Source organism: Orbicella franksi, chromosome 2, assembly GCF_964199315.1.
Source record: "Orbicella franksi chromosome 2, jaOrbFran1.1, whole genome shotgun sequence".
NCBI lineage: Eukaryota > Metazoa > Cnidaria > Anthozoa > Scleractinia > Merulinidae > Orbicella > Orbicella franksi.
In genome coordinates, this window is record NC_138146.1 from 21945680 (window position 1) to 21961160 (window position 15481).

Consider the following 15481-nt stretch of genomic DNA (forward strand, 5'->3'; position numbering starts at 1 on the left):
CACTACTGCCGTCAAAATATGGACGAAAGCGGGCGCGGGTCGATAGCAATGATTGTGTTAGTTGAGAGATTTTCGACAGCTGTAAATAATTTGGATTGATCTTGGCAGATAACTTTGTACATTCAAGTTTTAGTTTTCCAAAGAGTGTGCATCTTTGCTAACAAACTAGAGTTGACTTTAACAGAAGCAACATGGGGTACCTTTTTCCTTGCCGAAAAAAGTGTGATCCTCCCCCGGCTGCAAACAAGAGGGTTTAGGGCCCTCCCCAATTTGTAAATATTTCACTGATGACCCGTCCCCTCTGAAGCCCCTTTCCCTACCCCCAACCCCAATAAAAAACATACCTTCCCTTATTGATTTTTCTTGATTATTACCGATTTGATTCAATTTTTTGTATGATTGACAATTTTAATCAATCAAATTTTAGCTAGCGAACAGGCTCCCAGTGAGCGTGAATGAAGCGAGGGAGCCTTTAGACATTCTATTGATGCTGCCAATCCATGGTAACAGAATCTGGTTGGTTAAATCGCTGATTGTTGACATCTTTGAGATAATATTTGACAGATCTTTATAAAATGCGGTTGAAATTGACCGCCCTACACAACTCCTGTGGTTTGTGACATTTGTGCATTTGCCAGTTGTTGGATCTTTCTTTAGGTCACACATGTTACTGAAGGGCACTTTGTTGTGTTATGGGGAGCAGGGTTCGTACGGGTCCTGGAAAACCTGGAAAGTCCTGGAATTTTATTGTGGCATTTTCCAGGACTGGAAAGTCCTGGAAAAGGGCTACTGGTCCTGGAAAGTTCTGGAAATCTGTTAAACTCAAGTAAAAAATATGAAATGTATGGCAGACAGTAAGGAGAATTAACATTAAGATCTTGGGAGTGAAAGGGTTAATGTGAATTTTAGAGTCCCGGAAAAATCAATCTGAGTCCTGGAGAAGTCCTGGAAAAATCCTGGAAATTTGTTTCTGAAAACAGGTACGAACCCTGGAGGAGGAATTTTAAGTAGAGTGGAGCTGTTTGACTGTGCTAGAGCAATTTTTAGAAGCCAAAAGTCTTGCATGGTTTCATCTGCACGTCACTTTGCAGAGTTTGACACCTCTGTAATTTGCTATGTGCCATGAAGCTTCTTAACAGGTCTACAGTAATTACCTCATCGACTGATTTATTACAGGCTAATCACCAAGGGTGGATAGGCACACCAAAAACAAAGTCTACAGGGTCCCTTATACCGCCCCCGATCACTTTGCTCTCTGAATTCTTCACTTCCACGCTTTTTGCTCGCTTTGCTCTTGTAATTTTTTTCTGTCCTTGCTGGGAGCGTGTTCGCAGGCTAATCAAATTTGTACAATTCAATCCAAAAAAGACTGAAATGACAACTGTGCTTTGCATTACCTTTACATGTGTACATTTTGTTTCTTACTTAACTGTACTTGGACTACATTGTACTCTTGCAGGACTGCTCAATAATTGCTGCTTTGCTGTTGATTTATCTGGCAGTTCTAACATGTTGTCAGTTTTTTTGTTTTCTGCCTGTGTTTTCCTCAAAGACAAAATGCAATTCAGTTCAGCTGGACACCATCTAATACATTAACATACGTCTCATATCCTTAAAGTTACAAAGGTACTACTGTACGGACATTAATTAAGATAAACTGAAATATATGTTGGAATATTGTAATTCAGATGTAAGGGAATATTGAGGTAATTTCACTGAAATAGAACCTGCGCTGAGATTTTTGTGAAACTTTGCCTATTGATTGTTTGTATTATAGGAACTAAAATTTTAAAATAAAAATGAGCGGTCCCCATGTTCGTTTAGGAGCAACAGCACCTTGTTTGTCCCTATAAATCCTTATAATAGCACCACGATTGTAGTCACGATTGCTTGCTAAATTCACGTTTCCGACGATTGTTGTTTGTTCTACACTGAGAAATGGTCCATATTTATTTTACACAGAGAAATCTATCACTCAGTCTCAAACAACAGAAAAAAAATGGTAGGTCACCATACTCGTTTGCGAGAAAATGACGATTTACCTCTATGGCGAGGTCCAGCTGTAAAGAAAAAGCCGCCATTTTTTAATGCACGCTCGCTAATCACGCGTGAAATTATGCGCAGTAGGGATGCGCAATGCAATACTGGGGAATGAGCTTAAGGGATTGCATGCTTTTAATTGTTTTTCAAAGAAGTTTATTTTATTTTGGTCTCTATATTTGCTCACGTCTTAAATGAATTGGAATGGAGAGCAAAACGCTGTGTAGAGATCCAGGAAGCCATGAACAGACTAAGCATAAACTGGCCAGCCCACACGTATTCGGGCACGCAATCTCCAATACTGGTGTCGGAGTGGTGTACACTTTCCAAGATGTTACAACTTCTTGTTACAGTGACATGCTTTTCACTGTGAGCCCTCAATAACTGAATCTCAGTTCCTTTTCTTAGCATTCGTTGGCTTAGTCGTTTTCTTCAGTCTTTTGGTAGATGCAGCCGTTGTAAATCGTGATGAATTGCAAGTCGATGCTTTTGCCCACAAGTTTGTTTTGCAATGTCCATTGCCTTCTCGTAAAATTCTTTGGCTTTATGTACTTCTCCAGTACTACCGTACACAGTCGCTAAGTTGCGATACATTTCTGATGTTAGTTCATTCTTTTCACCTAATTCAGTCCTTTTCTGGATCATCAGCGCCTTTTCTAGGTGTTCTTTGGCTAGATTGTACTGTTTCATACGGCGGTAAACAATTCCCAAATTCAAGTAACCAGCTGCTACATCAGGATGATCCTCGCCAAATATCTTTTTCATGATCGTCAGTGCCTTCTCAAAACGTTCCTTGGCTTGTTTGAGTTCTCCATTGTTAAGGTACACATGTCCCAAGTTGTTATAATTTGCTCCGACTGCCCCGTGCTCTTCACCGTATACATTTCTCCGAATCACCAGTGCCTTCTCGTAAAGGTCTTTGCTTGTGTTAAATTCTCTAATGCTGCTGGAAACAGCTCCTAAGTGGCTATAACTTTCTGCTATAGCAGTGTGCACTTCACCGTAGACCTTTTTCCGAATCATTAGTGCCATGTCATGGAGTTCTTTAGCTTTCTTGAATTCTCCCATGCTATGGTGCACAGCACCCAATCTGCTATAACTATCTGCCACATAAGCATGCTCTTCACCGTGAATCTTTTTGTTAATCGCCAGTGCATTCTCGACGAGTCTTTTGGCTTCTTTATATTTTCCAATAGTGTAATGAACACCACCCAGGTCGTAATAAAGGCTTGCTACCGTGCTGTTCTCTTGACCGTTAATCGAAGTGTGGATATCCAAAGCCTTTTCAAAGCAAACCTTGGCTTGATTGTATTGTCCAGTTTGGTGGTACACTGATCCCAACTGTTTATAAATGATTGCTGTACTGGGATGCGATTTACCAGAAGTCGTTAAACAGATCGTCAAAACCTTTTCATACTGCTCCTTGGCTTGCTGATGTTTACCAACGCTAAAGTAAACATCTCCGCGTGTTACGAATGCCATTTTCGTTAATCAGGTGTCTTCCAAGGCATTGCTCACGTTCTTCAGCAGGTTACAGGCTAATTCAGAAATCCTGTTTGCAGATGCTAAATCATCAAGTCGATTACAATTGCGTGCAGTGGAACATAGCCATTCAACAACTTCTTCAAGAGCAATAATTGAAGTCAATTCCTTCATCAAATCGCTTTCTGGACATGTGAAATCACGTATGGCGCTCTCAACCAGTGCTTTGCAGTGAGACGTCATTTTATTCAACATTAGACAGCCGTAGTACCTTATTGTTTTGAATTGTTTTTCTTCTAATGTAAGCAGGGGTGTCAATATCTTTATAGCCGTTACCAGATTCTGATTTCTATCTGCTGGCTCCAGTTTCCTAATTGTCCCTTGTTTGAGGACTTCATGGACGGTGTTATGCAAACGCAGACATTCGGGCCCCTGCTGATCTGCTGGCGAGGAAAGGACTAGGCAAGATTTCAAAATCTTAGCTTTTATTAGCTCCTGTGGTAGCCCTGACTGAATGCGTGCTTTGACAAAGTTTACAACAGCTTCAACTGGCAGCAATTCTGAAGAACAGAGTGAAAGGAAAGAAAACGCCTGACAGAGAACTTCATCGCTTTGGACAGCTCTTTTTAGAGCAATTTGGATTGCTGTCGTCATTGTTTTGGGATAAGCTGAGCTCTCACTAGCAAGGAGTTCCTCAGTCGCTTCTCGCTGACCCTTGCTTAATACTTCCTTGTAACGTGCCCAACTGTAGTCTGGAGATCCGTTCATTACAACCGTTTGAACATAAAAGGCTGCTGCTGCTAAGGCAAGTGGCTGATACTCAAGGACTTTGGCAACATTCTCTACTTGTTCGGGTTCATCAGAAATTTGCGACACTTCTTTCAACAGCTCTACTGCATCTTCTACCTCCATTCCTTTACTTAGAGACTCGTGATACGTATGAGGTGCATTGCATGGAATTGTACTGCTGTCTTGGGTAGTAATTAGCACTTGACCGTGGCCCCATTCCGTACTGGCAGTTTGAGGTAGAAAACTTCGAATCGCTTTCAATTCAACTACGTTATCAGCAATTAACAGCCATTTGGAGAACTTGCGAATCTTCGTTGCAATCAAGATCTTTAGATGCTGAATTGTTTCTCTCGGGTTTTCTCTCTTGTCGGCTTCAAGGCTTGTCAGGCTGTGCTCTGAGATTCCGAGGTATTTACCAAGAGTGATGTAAGAATCAGCAAGTGTCTCCACGCTTTCTGCATTCAGTGTTGCAACAAACACGAGGTCATCGGTGTCACGGAATCGTGTGCAAAAGAACTCTTGTCCTACTTGACGAGCAAGTTGACTTTTACCACTTCCGGGTGTTCCAGAAATATAGATGGTACTGACAACTTGGTGGCTTCCGTCTTCCAGGTCTTTCATCTTCTTCTTAAGCCTGGTGATGTCGTTTGAACGCCTGATGACTTCATGAGCTGGCTCACAGGGAAGGATGCAGAATGGCTTCACCTTGGACTCAATCTCTTCTGTGAGAGCTTTAACCTCCTCCTCTTTACACTGTAATTTAGTTTGCGTTTTTTCCAAATCGCCCCTTGTCCGTTTCCATTCTCGTTCGAGGCTATCGAAGAGGCTCTCTAAGCTCTGTGACTCAGGTGTTGGAAAACTTGTCTGTTTCCTTACGTCTTCAATATCTTTGACAGGAAGGCCCAAAGAAGTGAATGAATGCAGTATTCTAGCTATGTAACCTTGAAACTCGGCATCAGTAAGCTTGGCCTCGCAATTGTGTGCAATGTCATTTCTCACTTGACGAAGATCATCGACATCATTCTCAATCGCTGGACTAAGGGTTGCACCAATGCTATCTGACGAGAGGATCGCAAAAAACAAACAACTGCAATCCCACTCTGCTGTGTTTCCATTCTGTATGGTCGCCAACGATCGTTTGTTTTTTGTCTGACTTTTTTCCCCTTCCGACTTAAAGAAGTCATGACCATTTTGTACGGTGTCTTGCCATTCTCCTCCCGTAGATACCTTGAATCGTGAATTCCACTCTTGTTTGAAGATCTGTCGTAATCCGTCCGGAACTAGTTTAAACGTTACGTAACATATTCGGAAGAAGTTTAATTGTTCCGAGGAGTACTGCATTGTGTGGGTCTGCAAAAAAAAAACATGATAAACTGACCTTTTAATCTAACCATGTTTGTCGCAATATTTGAACCTGACCATGCTGAGTAACTCAGAAAATAGAGATTCATTCATAGACGTACTACTGAAACGTATTTCGTCATCATTCCTTTATTTGCCACAACAATAACAAAAGACGTTTATACGATTACAGCGCGAGGAAAGCTTCCAAAAACCACCAGGCTTACAGTGGAGGCCACCTAGATTAATAACATTACACCATAAAAATGGCCAAAATATTCTTTTGTGACTCTGAGCTCTAAGTAATTCCTTTTCTTATACGAGCCGGATTCTACGCCTAAGTCCTTACATCAGATTTAATGTGGGTTCAAAAAATTATTTATGAAACAGCGTCCCCGGCGATTGGTATATCGATTGGTTTGGCCGGGCAGTAGAAAGAAAAAGAACCAAAAAGACTTTTCAACTGAAGCCAAAAACGATATCACACACCATTTACTACAAAGTCGCATATGTTGAACTGTTATCCACTTCCTTTCTTGTAATCCTATACTTTCCCGAATACTTGTTCTGTTTTGCTCAGTAGAAGCTTTTTTTGTTCAGTTTGTTTTTGATATTTGGTGACATTAGGCAATGCAATATGGAACTTTCGATGATCAGCCGAGACACTGTCCTTTTACTCAGTTATGATATAAAATATTCCACACTTCACCTTCTTCCGTTTTCAACCACCACTCATTCCTTTTTTAAGCTGACATCTCAAGGTAACGTGCATACACCCAAAGAATGTCATTCAGAGATCAACTACATGCACAACAGCTAACAGGGAATTCAATTTTCCACCTCTCGTGTTTGCTAATACACCGAGTTGCTAGCGCAAAGGAAAACAGGCTGTGTATTAAAATCATGTTGCAAACCAAGGGCCTAGCTTTGTGTTATTACGAGAGAGCCTGATTCAAGGCAGCACAGTATGAGTTAAATTTACGCACTAATAAACCAAACGTTTCAAAAGAAACTTCAAGATATGTACAATCTGTTTAGAGTTATTTAATTTATCCTGGCTATCCTGTTGAGAATCCTAGTTCCTTTTCATTCGAGAATGACATCATTTTCCGAGTTTAAGTAGGGCATTAGTCGATCGTCCAGATGGTCGAAACAACTTAAAGCTTGCACCATTTCGATGGAAGCTTAACAGTGGGCCTCTGTACACAGGTCTGACCTACGAAAGCCGAGGAGGGACTTCCGACTTCCGACTTCCGACTTCCGACTTCCGACTTCTGAGTTCCGACTTCTGACCCTTGAGTTCCGACTTCCGACTTCTGACTTCTGAGTTCCGACTTCCGACTTCTGACTTCTGATTTCCGACTTCCGACTTCCGACTTCCGACTTCCGACTTCCGACTTCCGACTTCCGACTTTGAACTTCAAAATTTAAAGGATCGGTTTTCGACGTGCAACTTATTTCCCTGGAAATCGAGTCAAACTTAATCAAATCAGAATCGTATAAACTCTTGTTCTTAGGCATCGTAGCTTGATTAAGAATGAGTTTGAATACGTTTATCACAATGTTTATCACCACTGTTCGTGTTACATTCTAAGCCAAATCAGACGTCAGGTATCGGGCCAGTGGCCCGTTTCTCGAAAGCGGTAACTTTTCGGGCCCGTAAAGCCATTTTTAGTTCCTCTGTATCTGAAAACGGAGAAGTGTATGCGCCTGAAACTTCTTGTATGAAGGGAGCCTCTGTTCATATTAAGAATATGCGAATAAAACAGCTCTGTACTCATACGGTTCGAGATTTTGCTATGGCTTTCCGGGTCTGAAAACTTTTCGGGACCTTCGAGAAACGGGCCCTAAATTTCAATATCCGTATTATCATGCCTCGGTAAGTTGGTGTTAAGTTAGTTCGTATTTGGGGTCAAATTATTGTCTTAAACCAAACAATTTCAGCTGAAGTGAACACCAAATATCCGAAATTTATGCCTCTGAGCGAGATGATGAGCATCCCCGTCTGTTTCAAAAGGGAGTTCCTCTCCACCCCGAACACTATTTCTGGGGTAATGTAACGTAATACGCAGTTAAGAATTCATATTTCTGTTGTTTAAAAGAGCTCGGTCACGCGGTGAGACTTTTCACTAAGTTAATTTACTTTGCAATCATATCTGTCAAAATTCAGTTGTTCTTCAATGCCACCCAGTGAGAAACAGATCGCACATCGAGGTATGTTGTTGTAATTTACATCATAAGCCGACGGACCCCTATACCCTTATTTTCTTCGAAAGGGGAGATAAGGTTTGGGACTTTTCTGGGGCATGAAATTTTTTTCTCACATTTCGGTTGAGCATAATTTTTTTGGTGGGCAATAGCTTGTGCAAGAATTTTTTTAACATCAAAAAATCAAAATAATGATAGTAGAAGCACTTGCTTTTTCCTCGTGGCTCCCCTTGCACGATATCTTCTCAGTTTTTGCTGTGCATGATTTTTTTGTTTTTGGAAATTGCCCAGCCCCCCTCCCCCCTAAAAAATCAGATGATCCGTCCCTAATAAACATTCGAGGAAAAATACACTGTTCTAGTTGTTTGGAATCAGGCCTACCAAATGTCTTCATGAGGGATAAAAAAACATAAGATAATTTTAGTTTCTACTAGGGGTGAAAAAGTTAGAACTGAAGTCTCTTAATCTGAGTTTATAGTGAACGCAGAAAATTCTCAGAAAATCAACAAGATGAAGTAGTGTTCTATTCAATAACATAGTATGAAGGGCTCGTAAAGTGGCACAAAACGACCAGAGAAAAGCGATTCCAAACGCTAAGTGTTGCACTCGCTTATACACAAAATAAGGTTGGCAGGCTACATGCGATCAAACTGTGTATAAATATTATAAACGTCTATATCTAATGGCACAACAAAATTTGTTAGTTTCAGTTCGTTGCGATCTTTTTTGGCGACGTCTTGGACTCGATACCATTGCGTTGCCAACATGGTTTTGCAAAGCATCTGTTCCTAGTTTCTCAGTGAAATTAGATTTACATAACAAGTACGTACAGTGCAACTTAACATCAACTTACCGAAACATAACTATACAAGTATTAAAATCTGGCCGGATTTCCAGGGAAATTAGTCGCACGTCGGAGATTGATCATTTGAATTTTGAAGTCGGAAGTCGGAAGTCGGAAGTCGGAAGTCGGAACTCAGAAGTCGGAACTCAGAAGTCGGAACTCAGAAGTCAGAAGTCGGAAGTCGGAAGTCGGAAGTCGGAACTCAGAAGTCGGAAATCAGAAGCCGGAAGTCGGAAGTCGGAACTCAGGAGTCGGAAGTCCCTCCTGGGCTTTCGTATCTGACGAGTTGATTCATGATCATCGATTGAGTTCAGTGGGACACAGGCCACAAATATGGACTCATGTTATGTCGTTGTAAGGGAAAGTCTTCATGGTTCTTACTTAACAGTAAACACTGATGATAATTCACGAAATTCGCGGCGAATTCTTGTATGATTAAAAGCTCCACTTGACTTTTATAGAAAGGAAACAGAAAGGTTAACGGTGTGTTTCGTTCGAAACCAATGCCTCCCGAGTGCAGAGCAATACCGATTCCACTGCGCCGCATCAACACAAAGTCACTGAGTTATTTAGGAAGAAACCATATGTAAACTGAGTATGTACTGAACCGCTGGGCATCTTAACTATTACTGCAGGCTCAATTGAGTTCTAAGACAGAAGTCGTGCAATTGAACTGGATTTTGTCGACCGTTAGACTACGAGTAGTCCCTCTTTCGCTTAGTCCGTCGTGCGTGACGCGAAAGAAAATTGTGAGAAAAAAATTTCCGCGCGAAATCCTTTCGAGCGCTCCTCGCCCCCAGGATTTCGCGCGGCCATTTTTTTCGCGGTTTTCTTTCGCGTCACGCACGACGGACTTAGCGAACTGAACTCGTACTCTAGTCAAAATACAGCTTCCTATATTTTTTTTTACAAGAAATGTGCATGTGTGTTAATGAAAACAAAAGAAAGACATTGCGTGGGAGTGCACCCAATGACGAATCGATTAAGACGGACTCGGTTCAGTGGCCTCAACACTCTTTCATAATTCATGTTCTGAGTTCAGTGGCCCGTAACCACGTAGATTTACTGTTGTTATTTTCACAGTCGATCGGACTGGGAATAAGTGGGTCCTTTCCATATTTAACGCAAAAATGTAACAAAACGGCTACAGAGTGAAAGGAATATAACTTCCAGCTCCACGATGGGACCTCATTTCGTAAAATGTCTCGACGGAAATGTTGCGTGACTCCCAAAATATGGAATGGCCACCCCGGGGGGTACTCCCAGAAAAATTGGGTGGGGGTGTGCGGCCCGCTTCCCAAAACCCTTTCCCTATTTATGACCAAAATCTACGATTTTCCTTTCCCTATTTATGGCCTGACCAAAAATTTGATACCCTTTTTATGACCTGACCCTTAAATCAATACCCTGTTTCAGACCTGCCTCATAATTAGTTCCCTAGTTCAGACCAATGTTAAATTGCTGTAAACATAATTTGTGAAGGGCTTTTGTTGATGGTCTTATCGACAGTGATGAAAAAGTAGCTTCTCCTTAAAAACATACCTTGTTCAAGACTAGAGTGCAAAACCCATACCCTATTTAAGACCAAAATGGCCAAAATCGACACCTATTTGTGACCAAAACGGCTGAAAAATCCTATCCTTTGGGGCCGCACATACCTATATAGCCCATATAAGGGAGTGCCTCCCCCCCCCGGAATGGCCAATAGAATACACAAATTACTTTTCTGTAATAAAGTCGTAAATCTAACTTATAGCCAAAAGAGTATTTTATTTTATGGATTTGGCTATTTTACAAGAAAATTGTAAGCTTCAAAGAAAACGGAATATGGAACAGTATTCTATAGGCGTCATTTGCATAAAGGTACAAAACAGACAGACATAAATTCAGGGACTTTCCCTTAAAATTAGGTCATCGCAAAGAATACCTCTTACTACTATTTTACCTCAAACATGTAATTTCTTAAAGAAATAACGTTCTTGCTTGAACAGAAAAGCACAGGCAGAGCACAGATGAAACACTGACTACTGGTTGTTGTTAATTATCGTCTGTGTGACGAGTTAAGATCGCGTGACTTCGGAAAGCAGGAAAACCTTGGTATGCAAATTACAACTTTAGGCGCGAAGATATTTAGGAATCGTTATCCAAATCGTTTGCATCAAAACCAGTCAAACACATTATTATCGTCAGAGTCTAGTGAGTGAAAGTGCTCGGTTTTTTGATAGAGCACTGATTTAGGGTCATTTAGTTGTGATATCAATGTAATAAATACTGTACTCACAGATAATCTGGATAATTCTCCACTGGACCGTGATTGTCTCTATATGGGCTTGGAGATCATCATGGCTCAGCACAATTTCACCTAAATCCTTCCCTTCGATTTTCTTTTCACAAACAATCGACTTTTCTAACCAAGCAAAATGTGGTTAGACTAGAGACAAACGACGACCGCGCCGAGAACAGAATCGAAGGAGGCTACTTCTCGCTTATTACCATAAGAGGATTGTAAGATCCAAGTGTAACATTTTTTCTATTATTCGTTCTTGCGTAATTTGTTTTTCCTTTGCGTACGCCAATTAGTTTATACTTCTTTTCGTCCTTTTGTTTCGTCCTTTTTTTTTGCGTCAATTTAGGTGTTTATTCCTTTCTGTCAGTTTTCGCGCCCTCGTTAGCGTTTCTTTGCTGTTTCATCTTCATTAGCGCCTTTCTAAGCTTCTATAGTTTTATTTTCCGCATGTTCTAGCGTATTTTCCATATCATAGCTTTGCAGTACAGTTTTGGGGCAGTTCATTTTGGTCCGCGCTTAGCGCAGTTCTATTTAGCTTTCGTGCTAGTCTCTTCGCGTCATTCGCAGTCCGTTTCACAACAGTTTTCTCTGGCCGAAACAATGTAAGTGTAAGTCACAGTCCTCGTTTTGCAGTTTTGTTATTTCTTTATTCGAATTTAGCTTAGTCGCAACTTGTAACTTTTGCTCTTTTACTGTTTTAGTTTCAACCCACGCTGTTTGTAACCACGCTGTTTGTATCTACGCCGCTCGTATGCACACTCTTTGTACCACGCCGTTTTGATTTGTGGAGTTGTTTATTAAAGGCCAAGAGAGTTTTTTACGCTTATTGCAGTTTCAAGGATCATGGGTAACCACTGCAAAAAGAGCGCGAAATGGAGAAGCGCGGTTACTAAGGCCCCATATTCATATAGGCAATTGTTTGACTTTTTCAACTAAACACTTAAACGTTAACTCGTATAGGGTAACCTTGTTTCGGGTAACCGAGACCCCATAAATAGGGCCTTAATATTGATATCCATAATATTTGATATAAATTTAAATACCCATCCATAAGCTTTAGGCAGCATGAAGTTGCCTATTGGAATGTCAATTAAGAATTTTACGATAACTGCAGAAATTCCTGCTCACTCATTGGCTAATTTTCATTGTCAATAAACGGACAGACACAGAGATTTTTCATTTATGTGATGAGTCAACGAGCGAGAGCGGACAATTTAATAATAGTAGCAAAAACAATATTTACAGAGGATATTACAAACTAACACTAAGTTAATTAGGGTGGTCCTCTATCTACATTACTACAATTTACTATGCGGAATTAAAAACTGAAGCTTAAAAATTTAAAATTACAATTTGTTATCGTAAAAAACAAATTGGAAACCTGAGTGATGTACGGTTAAGTTACTTTTTCACTTTAACAAATTGACGTCAGTTTTTCATGCGTCTGTTTTGTTATTGACGATGAATTTCGTCATAGCATTGTCAAAGTAGTCTGCAGATCCGCTCGGCTTTCGCCTCGTGGATCTACAGCTACTTTGACAATGCTATGACGAAATTCAAGATCACTAGCAGGACAGACGCATAAAAAACTGACGTCAATTTGTTAAAGTGAAAAAGTAACTTAACCGTACATCACTCAGGTTTCCATGACATGGAGCGACAAGAAGTGTCCACACTCCCCCTCCCAGCGTTTCTGTCAGGTTGCCAAGACAATTTGCTTGTACCCGGAATTCTTCAGCGAGAAGAAAGACACTGTGAGAGTAACCCGCGTAGTTAAGTTGGCATGCATAACATCAATTTCCCTCCCAAGCGCGCGAGAGATGAGCGAAAAGCTTGGGAGGCACGTAGAGGCTCAGTGCATGAAAGTGAACAAAATGTGGGAAGAGGGGAGGGGCGCCCCTCCTTCCTCCTGTTTTGTTTTGTTTCTTTTTTTAATCTGTCTTTTGGTCACACATATCTCCTAAGCTTTTTGTTCCTCTCACGACTACTACGCAGGGTAAGCCAACCCAGATGTTTGTTTTTACTCCCAGCCAACATATCCTAGAATTTCTAATAATATCGGGGCCTTGAATATGATCATTGTGAATCGCTGAAAATAAATACTGACAAAAGGCAATAAAATGCTTTTGATTTTACATCTGAATTACGGTAGAAACCTCAGGTTTAAGTGAATTGATTTCTGCTCCTAGTCATAGCGTTCTTCAGGGTCCTGTCTCAAACCTTTTCTTTAATGCTTTTTTCTAGAGTTATACACTTGTGGGAAGTTAATCCAGTCCCTGCTCCCCTCATTGTGAATAGACTGATCTTTTTCCAGTTACATCGGTGTTGTTTGATCTTCTTATAAGTCTTAATACCACAGTCTAAGAAAACTTGTAAATAACATCTGCATGTTTGATATATGATAGCTGTCGTAAATATGAGAGGAACGCGTCTTGCGTCATATATCTTAGACGGATTTTTCGCATCAAGTCTACAACAACAGAAACCTCCGTTACTTTTGAATGCGTCGTTCAGAAAATTTTGATTCATTAATTCTTATCTAGCTATGTAATTAACTTTGGCATGCCAGACGAGTCGGTAAATCCAAGATGCAAACAACTTTCAGGGCGAATATCGCGCCATGGCTGATAAACTACACCAGTGTGGGATTTTTCTCACGGATTCTTGCGTTTTCTGGCTCGCAACGCAAATTACGTCGGGCATGGCTTCGCCATGCCTCTCTCCTCTGCAGGCCCTCCGCACAGGTTCGAAACGTTCGTTATAGAAACCCGCTGTGCTAGGTGAGTGCAGGCGCAAAATCGAATGGATCTGCGGCTGCACTCATATCGTTCAGTGGATTTTGCCCACGCGAAAAAAACACCCTTTGAGCCTCTGTGGGGGAGACAGTCGCCATGCAGTAAGCCAGTGTGTACCCAAGAAGTTATACGTACTGCAACGCAACTTTTCTTAGTATGTTCCTTTTCCGCTTTTTGTGAACGAAACACAAAAAAACAACCTTTTTGTCTCCTGCGCCCCATCGCTTGTAGCTGCTCCGCTGACGTCACTGCCCCGCCAACGTGCGAAACGGAGGTGCGTAAGCGCCACTCAGTGGCCACAGGACTGACGTCATTCCATTAATTACGTTGGGAAACACATCCTGGGGTGTTTGGTGTTCAACATCGAATAAAAAGGTCTTCTATCTGGGATTAAATGGACATAAAATGTAGCAACATCTAATTATCCCACATACATACATACATACATACATACATACATACATACATACATACATACATACATACATACATACATACATACATACATACATACATACATACATACATACATACATACATACCTACATACCTACATACCTACATACCTACATACCTACATACCTACATATCTACATACCTACATACCTACATACCTACATACCTACATACCTACATACCTACATACCTACATACCTACATACCTACATACCTACATACCTACATACCTACATACCTACATACCTACATACATACCTACCTACATACCTACCTACCTACCTACATACCTACATACCTACCTACCTACCTACCTACCTACATACATACGTAAACTTTATTTAATCTCGAATTTCAGAGTAGCTTGACAAGCTAATTTTTCCGAGTAACAAAATATTTGATAACGAAAAATTAAAATAGAAATTGCTATTTACATACGGCTTTTCCTCTCATTTTAAGACTTCATTTACTTATCAAGGTGACTAATAACCCCACAAATCAAACAATGAGTATGAATTTTGGCCTGGTGTTTTCTTGCGTTTTCTCTTTTCCTAAAAAATATAACACTTTTATCAATTCGTGTTGGAAATCTGGTAGAAAACAACGCTTTTTTATCGCAACAACCGAAATAACTTGGATTCACACTATTTGTCAATTTTCGTATACATATGTTGATGTTGTGATCAAGACAAGGCAAACCACCTGTCGATGCTTTAAAACCATGTCATTCATTATTCAGAGAATAATTAGAAGAGAATTGAATTCCGTTTGAGCCAAGCTTTGACCTATTTATGTCGTTTTTGTAAAATTTATTTCTATGTGCAACACAACTCTTAAGTGATTATTATAGGTAGTGACGTAGCCAACAATGTTTCATATTATTATAAACCACCGTTTCACGTGAACTATTTCCTTCTTTGGCGTTTAAAACCGAACTTTTCTGCATCTTGGTGAGGTTATTTCTTGACGGGTATGAGTAAGAGAAACCCCTTTGCCTTAAATCTCTTAAGCTTTTTGTTTTCGTGATCTCAGTTTCTTGAGGGAATCGAAGTGAAATGGGAATCCGTTTTCGTGTCTACAAGTTAATTGCTGTTAATTGCGTATATTCATTTCATTCCCGGAACGTGCTTTAATTTGTTATCCCTTAAATGGTCGGTCTGTTCAGAAGGCGACAATTTTCATTCCTAATTTAATAAAAACCAAGACTGCAAATCAACCCTATTGGTCAACCAGCTGTCT

General features: G+C 40.5%; 1 pseudogene across 1 annotated transcript; it reads right to left on the bottom strand.

Annotated features, from left to right (window-relative positions):
* Positions 1 to 836: 836 nt before the first annotated feature.
* Positions 837 to 11174, bottom strand: LOC145478647 (uncharacterized; annotated as a pseudogene). Its single transcript, XR_014048305.1, has 2 exons — positions 10986 to 11174; positions 837 to 5661 (listed from the first exon to the last, which is right to left on the bottom strand). The product of XR_014048305.1 is annotated as an uncharacterized LOC145478647 (transcript).
* Between the last annotated feature and the right edge of the window lie 4307 nt (positions 11175 to 15481).